The sequence below is a fragment of the Nicotiana sylvestris genome, chromosome 11, assembly GCF_000393655.2.
Source record: "Nicotiana sylvestris chromosome 11, ASM39365v2, whole genome shotgun sequence".
NCBI classification, from domain to species: domain Eukaryota; kingdom Viridiplantae; phylum Streptophyta; class Magnoliopsida; order Solanales; family Solanaceae; genus Nicotiana; species Nicotiana sylvestris.
The window spans coordinates 132,540,902-132,549,602 of NC_091067.1; the positions used below are offsets into that span (position 1 = coordinate 132,540,902).

General features: G+C 31.6%; 1 long non-coding RNA gene across 1 annotated transcript; it reads left to right on the forward strand.

Moving 5' to 3' along the window:
* Positions 1 to 1,160: 1,160 nt before the first annotated feature.
* On the forward strand, positions 1,161 to 1,887 carry LOC138882333 (uncharacterized). The gene is made up of 2 exons (XR_011403890.1): positions 1,161 to 1,224; positions 1,389 to 1,887. It is a non-coding gene; the product is annotated as an uncharacterized lncRNA (long non-coding RNA).
* The last annotated feature ends 6,814 nt before the right edge of the window (positions 1,888 to 8,701 follow it).

Here is an 8,701-nt window from a genome sequence, read left to right on the forward strand (position 1 = left end):
GAAAGAGTGATGAAAATTGTCAAGGAATTTATTTTTCCTCTGTTTCATCTTGAAAACAGTGATGGAAAAGAAAAATGTAAGACATAGTTTTTATATTCTTGGTAAATTAAATATTAAGGTTTGGAAAATCGAATCAACAATTTTTCTCTGTTCAGCTTTAGACCCTAGTTTGTCATAAAGGGCTAAGTGGCTTTATAACAGCCCAATATGCAAGTAACTGACTTTTTTGGTAACTTCTGATTGGGTTTAGCAAAAAAAAAAAAAAAGACATTTTTACATGCCTAACCCTTTATTTAGTATTATTTTCATTAATAATATTATTCTTCATTTATTTCATAAATGGTAATTTCTTTTATAATTCTAGCACATTTTAAAAATAAGCTGACCCTCAGATTAAGGAGTTAGTTTTATTCTAATAATATTAATATAATTTCTCTCTCATCATTATAGTAAAACTTTCCTTTTTTCACTCTTTTGTAACGGCACTCCCCCCTCTTCCTTTATTGTTCTCCATTCTTTCATATAAAAAATAAATTTAAATATTTTTACTTATTTATATATATATATATATATAATAAATTTAAATTGTTCATAATGATTATACGACAAATATACACAACAAATATACGTTATATATTTTCAACTAAAATATGCATACATTTTTTGTTTATATTTTGTATATTAATATTAATAATGTGATTAGCTGGAAATTTTTCTTATGGCATGTTCATGGTATGTATAAGATATAAAATATTCTATACCATAAATATGAAAATCTTCAAGAAAAAACCTATGCATATACTAGTATATTTGTAGAATATTTACAGTATAATACTTAATCACTCTAAATATACACTATATATATTTAATATATTTGTAAAATATTTACAATGCCAATTAATATACTTTTTATATATCATTAAGATTAAAAATATACACACATGAAAGAATCAAAAATCAAATAATATAAAATTAGTCAAAATACATGTTAAATAATAGGATTAGTTACCTCCTATAGCAAAGGTTGATACCTTATTTATTTTAAATAAATACCATTTAAAAAAAATTATATTCTATAACTACCTTTTGATTTTTATAGCCAAATACCTATTTATGGTCACCTCCTACCCTTAAGCCATAAAATACGTTGCCCTCTCTCTCATAAAATACGCTGCCTCTCTGGCTTGACCCTAATAAAGGCAACGAAATCTCCATGGAACTCCAGTATGTTTCTTCTTCTTCTTCCTTTCCGATTTTGATTGTTTTCTTCTGCTAGTATATTTCTTCTTCTTCTTCTTCTTCTTCTTCTTCTTCTTCTTCTTCTTCTTCTTCCTTTCCATGGCAAGGAATTTTTTGGGACTTTAACTTCTTGGCAATTTTTTCTTCAGTGGGTGCTAGCAATTTCTTCCGATTCGTTACCAGCGGGTGCTAGCCATCAGTTCTGGGACTTTAACTTCTTCAGATGCGTTACGGATGCTAGCAAATTCTTCTTCAACGATCTTTCTCGTTTTCTTCTTCTTTCTCTCATCGCTGCTTATGGAATCATGGCCGGAATCCGATGGGTCATCGAAAAATCGTCGACTAAAATAGGTCGTCTGAAGTTTGGGGTTGAGCAATTTGAAGATTCTGTTACCTTTTTTTTAGAGCATTTCAATGTATCTCGCTGTATTTCTATGTATTTCATTGTATTCACTATCTTTTTTCCCATTGTAATTCAATGTATCTCGTTGTATTCCATGTATTCCATTGTATTCGGTGTTTTTTTTTCTCATTGTATTTCAATGTATCCCGTTGTATTCAATGTATTTCATTGTATTCACTGTCTCGCTATATGCCATGAATGTATTCATATGTTTTTTTAATTAATATAATTTATGTATTCAGATGTATTATATAATTCTCTGAAGATTGCTATATTTTTGGGGTATATTTCGGTTGAGAATCTTTTTTATAACTGAAAAATACAAAATTTATGTGTTATAATTGAGTTTGTTGAGTTATATTAGGAGTCTATTATGTTAATTGATTCACTTTCCGTTTTAAAAATAGTGTAATCACCTATTTCACGCGTGAATACAGTCGAATACAATAATCTGTTCAGCTTTAACCCCATGTTTCACTCCATGAATATAGTCGAATACACTCGAATACAACAACTGATTAGCTGGACTTCCCTGATTCACGTCTATTTTTGCTATTGTATTCATGAATACAATAGCTTAAATACATCAAATACATCTTATAACCACATAAAAGGTATCTATAATCCGTAATATAGCAAATGATATCTATAAATGGCTAATTACTACTAAAAGATAGTCCTTTATAAAAATTTCTCTAAATAATATTATCCAAAACGCAAAAAGTAATGAAATCGGTAGTGTTGGGGGATTAAGGAAGTATAGGAGTTAAATAAGGAACAAATCCTTATGTTACAAAGGTGCGAGATTTTAGGCATATTGTTGGGGTTTCGGTTTTGGTTAGAATATGCTATAGAAGAAATATTTTTGCTGCTACTAGTGATATATTAAGTTTGTTGCTACCAAGATGTATTATGTTTTTAAATATTGCTTAGTTATGTAAAGAGCCCAAATTCCTAGCCCAATATTTGTTAGCTTTTAGCTCTGCATCCAATTGTTCTGATAAAATAGATTATTTCAACTGACTTTTAAATTGCCTAATTCTGTAACTTTATACTATCAATAGATAGAATTTAAACTCTATGATAAATAAAATCATAACAAGAGGGTTAATTATCAACAAAAACTTGTTCTCCAGAGTTGCTTCTGCTTCGGTTTTATAATTACCTTGTTGTTATTATTGCTTCTTTTTTCCCATTGATTTCTTCAATAGTGTATTTCTTTCTCCAACTGTTATGACTATGCTTGTCGTGAGTTGAGGTTCTATCAAAAACAGTTTCTCTATATATAGTAGGAGTAAGGCGCGTACACACTATCCTCCGCATACCCCATTTGTGTACGTTGTTGCTTGTTTTCCAGAGTTTGTATCCCTTTTGATTCAATTTATTATTAAGTTTAAATTTTATATTCGTCCTTTGCCATGTATCTCGGTCCTATTCTTTTCGCTTGACAAATAAATTAAAAACAAATATAGAAAGTCAAACTAGGTAAAAAAATCAATGCGACAAACATTCAAAGCAAAAAGTGGTTGCAACTGTATTTTAATTGAGCAGAAAAATAATCTCAGTTATCCACTTTCTTCTCTATTGATTCATATTAGCTGAATTATCTTCTTCTCTATTGATTGATCTTAGTTGAATTTTCTGCTCTACCAGCTCAGAGTTGAGAGCAATAAATAGTGGGTTTTGATTTATTTATTTATTTATTTTATTTTTTGGAAAATCACAAGGACCACTTTCCTACTAGGGACCAAACTAAGACATAAATATTCCTTCCCTTTTAACGTTTCACATGCATTTTCTTTTGTGAATACTGCTCGTATATTTTCCAATCTCCTCTTTTTTCTGTTTGTTCTTTTTCAATAACATGACCAAGTTTTGTCTGTTTTATCTATGATTGGAACTCTACAAAAAGATATTAATGTCTTGATCTTAAAATCTTTGTCATGTTCTATAAGAGAAACCTAAACTAGTAGTAAGATTTACACATTTGATGCACCGATGAATACAAACAACTTTTTCTGTTTTTTCCTTTTACTTATGTGGAATATTTTTATATTTTAACGTACTATTGAAGTGAAACTTTAATTAAAAATGAAATATTTTCAAGATTCCTTCTTTCTTTTCTTTTATGGAGAACTTGCGACACTTGAAGGGAAAAGATCAAAAGCTCATATCTCAATATTCAAAAACATACAAATCTGACATTTCCAGTCCTATAAAAATGAGCATAAGAAGCAATAATGCATGCATAAATTACTTATCTACAACAACAACAACAACAACAAAATCCGTGTAATCTCAAAAATGAGGTCCGGGAAAAAGGTAATGTGTATGCAAGCCTTACACCTACCTTATGAAAGCAAAGAGACTATTTTCAATAGACCCTTTTGACACATAAATTACTTATCTATATATGTACAGTAATAGAGAATTGAAAGTAGGTAAATACAAATTTCTTAGTGTATTTGGGAAAACAATTTTATTGGTTCTTGAGAGTAGTTGACCACAAAACTTCTATTTCTAGACGATTTCAATTAAGATTGCATCTTTTGAATTTTTATCCAAGAATGCAGTTCAAAATCCGTGAGCTAAATGGACCATGAAAGTAATGTTGCCAAGTAGCTACATTACAAATAAATTTATTAGAAAATCTCAAGATATCAATATAGATAATCTTGTACTGATCTACCAGCTCATAGAAAGTGAGGACAATTGTATAAACTAGAAGAGAAAAAATAAGGACAAATTGATGAAAAGGAGGGCTCATCAATCATGCAATTGATCAAAGTGTAGCAAGTCAAATTGAATGAAGAAACTAACCCCTTCTTTTTATCAATAAAAGTCAGAAATTTCAGGCCAATTTTACGTTTTTTTGTTTTGTTTATTTATAGCATCATTCATCACAAGACCATGCAAATGATATGTGTTTACCTAATTCAAATGAAGAGAAAAATGCAAGTTTGGATACTGAGAAAAGAACAAGGCCTACTCATTAATTATTAGTGATAGCTATTAGCTCTACAGTTGCACGACACTTTGAAGGTGACCACTAGTCGATATTCATGACAATTGACCCCATTGGTACAAATGATTGTACCTTCATTAATGCTAGTTTAGCCGTTTGGTTAAAATAATTTGGAAAATATTGTACAGTACAAGATTTTATTTGTTTTTTGGATAATTAATTTAGGTACTAGCTGTAACAGGGAACAACTATGTAATAATGATACTAGCTATACGGATTTTATTAATTTCCATATAAATTTTTATGTATTATTGTTACGACCCAAAAAGCATCCTAACTTATACCTAAAGAGCTACAACCCAGTAAGCGAATCCAAGTATTTTTAAAGTAAGATTATGTTCCACGAATCCATAATAGAACTTCATGCTATAGATAATAATATTTCAACGTCCCATAAGTAGCTCTAAAAGTGCAATCTTACCTGCCCATTAGGGGAAAATCTTATATTTACCTTTAGGGTGGGCATCGTTTGGGCAAATCCTAAATTAAAACTAAAATTCGATTTCTTTAGATTTTTGAATTATGGATCAGAATTTGGATTTAATTTTTAAAAATTCTGAATTTCAGATTTCAGATTGGATATTGATTTGGTACTTCAGATTTTTGGGTATCCGAAAATTTTTATACTTTATATTTAGTCCATTATACATATGTTAATAGTAATAAGTTCAATACCTTATCTATTAGATATTATCTCATATACTCAATATTAATCAGTACTAAGTTACTATCAAAATATTTTCTATTTGAACATGATTTTACTATTGCTACTTCTTATCGGCCGTATTAATGTCTCTGTTGTATTTTTTTATAATAATTTCACTACTTGAATACTTTTTTTTGGATGATTGTGGCAAGAATGAGGAACTTTTCAGGTAATTGAACATGAGTACTTCATTGGATATTCATTTTTGTAAAAAGTAGAAACATCTCAACTTATACGTTCAAAATCGAAAATCCATAATGTTCAGACCGATTAGTCTGAAACCGAACTTAAAAAATCCGATCCAATCCGAGCTATTTGGATTTGATTTGAATTGACATTTCTTCAATCCGAAAATCCAAAATCCAAACCGAAATTCTCACATCCAATATGAACTACCCGAATGCCCACCCAGTTTGCCTTTGGCTCAAGAAAAACTACAACCAGGGGATAATTTTAAATCATAGTCAAAATTAAGAAGTACATATGAATCTTTTCTCGAAAAATTTGGACATATGGTGTCCAGCCACGTCATGCCAGAGCTCTGTTAATGATAAGGACAAATACAAAAATAATTTATTAACAATAAATATTATGAATTGACCATAAATTTAACGAATGATAGCCCACCCACGTCATGCTAGAGCTCTGTTAATGATGAGGACAAATACAAAAATAATTTATTAACATTAAATAGTATGAATTGACCAAAAATTTAATTAACGAATGATAAAATTAAATAATTTCAAATAGTACATGAACAAATTTTAACCTTTTCCCTCTAAAATAATCACATATTCGGACATTTAACGTGCGTTTCACATCAAAATGAGTCCACCAAACCTTTTCAATAATTCGCAACGTTTTCTGAATGAGTTTGCTTGGTACACTGTTTTAAGTTGGAGCTTGTATTAAGGCACTTTTTTGGAATGTTCTACGGAAGGAGCATAAAATTTCTACAGAAATTTCAATTACCAAACATTTATTTTCTAAAGCAAATTTTCTCTCCAAACATCTATCCGGCAAAATTTTCCAGAATATTTGTAGGGCCACAAGTCACCTAAATTAGAACAGTGGGAGGACTAATTGGGAGATTATCTGATGGCCAACATTTAAAGGGAAAAAAAAACACAAAAGAAAAAAATCGACTGTATTATTCACCGACAACTTTGGTTGTTGTCCATTAAAAAAATTGTGTGTTTTTATTTTTCGTTCGATGTTCGATATATGCTTTTGAGATTTGATGTTTGATATTCGTTCTTGAGATTAGACTAATTCAAATTTGCACCGAAATTTTTTATGAAGTAAAGTATTCCCTACCTAAAACATTAAAGTACTAATTACTATTCATTGCGGCCTTTGATGGTTCATCAAAAACCTGTACCACAACTACGAGGTTCACATATTTTAATATTATACGGTTGAAAATCTAGTCCAAAAAAGTATTCGACAGTGACAAACCTAACCTCGATCCTGTTGTAAAAGAAAATAAAAATAAGTTGCGGTAAAAGAAGCTAGCAACCCTAAAATGGCAAGAATATTTCTCATTTTCAATTTCTAGGAAAATATGATGGAGTACGTTAAGACATAGATTAATTATTAGTTAATTGATGAGTTAGCTTGTTAGTTAGTAGTTTGTTAAGTTTGTTAGTTAGTTGTTGGTTGCCAGCTGTATGGCAAATAGCTGCCAACTGTATTAGTTGTAATATTTCCTCCTTAATTTGTATGTAACTCTCTATCTGAAGCATCAATAGATTGAGATTCATTTTCCCACTTCTTTCTTCTCCTTCTTATTGTCTCTTCTTCTTCACACAACTGCCACATCTAGAAGCTTCCATTGAATCTCCATTGGAGCTCAGCTCGAGCTCATCTCCAGTTGGCCATCCAAGTTTGATATGGTATCAGAGCGTGGAAACTTCATCTCCGATAATTATTGTTCTATTTTAGATCGACCAATTTTTTGATTCTACTCGATACATGCAAACCTAAATTCGAGTTATTTGGGATTCGTCTACTGCGATTCACAACTTTCAGTTGCAAATTACTGGTTTGTTCCTTGACACTTCAACTTAATCGATTTAGTCATGGCAATTTTGGATGAGAATGAACATTCTAGTGGTTTATAAGCCAATTTGCCAGCTGATTGTGGTCAGTCCGGCGTGGATTTGAGTAGTCATTTCTACATGCATCCCTCGGACAATCTTGGTGTTATGTTAGTATCAGTTCCCTTTAGTGGTGTTGGTTACAGATCATGGAAGAGGAGTGTGTTACGTGCCTTTTCTGTGAAGAACAAAGTAGATTTCATCAATGGGGAATGTAAGAGGCCATATTCAAATTCACAGAAGCTTCGACTGTGGGATAGATGTGACGATATGGTAACCTCGTGAATTTTGAACTCATTATCTTAAGAAATTGCAGATAGCATCGAATATGTAAATAATGCGACAAAATTGTGGAAGGAGTTAGAAAACGATAGGACCAGACTAATGGTGCAAAGTTATATCAGATTCAGAAGTAAATCAATGATCTTTCCCAAGGATCCCTTGATATCACAGGGTATTACACTAAGATGAAGAAGTTGTGAGAAGAACTAAGCAATCTAAGTGCTAAAAATCAATGTACTTGTCATTGCACCTGTGGGGCAAAAGAGAGTATGCACAAGGCAGAACAAGATAGGCGACTAACATAATTCCTCATGGGCCTTAATGAGGTCTATATTGTGGTGCAAGGCAGCATTTTGATGATGAATCCATTGCCTTCAATGGCGCAGGCTTTCTCTTTGTTAGTCCAAGAGGAGAAACAAAGGGAAATTAGACCTAGTAATCAGCTTGCTTTGAAATCGACCTCCCTCAGTGTAAACACCTCAAAGCAGACGAGTTACAGGACCAATTACTCCCCTATCAACAATTATAATGGTGCAAACAGGCCGAGGCCAGTGCGTGTATAAGAAACAATGACACACCAAGGAAAAGTATTACAAACTACATGGATATCCTCATGGTTCAAATTAAAACTTCAAGAGGAATAACAACTTTGGCCAGCACAATTCAAATTAGAATTTCAAGCCCAACAGTGGCTTTAACATGGTGAACAGGACAGTTACAAATGTACATGGACCTCAGGTGAATATGCCACCACACGATGAACTTAGTGCACAAAAGGATAGTCAAGGTGTTAATTTGACTCAGGAGCAGTATGGGCATATCATGAACCTACTACAACACTTTCGGATGGAAAATGGAGGAGAGAGCACAAGCAATATGAATCTAGCCTGTGCAACTACCAACTCTGCAGGTATTGTTGCATGCACATCTTTTATTGATTTTAGTAA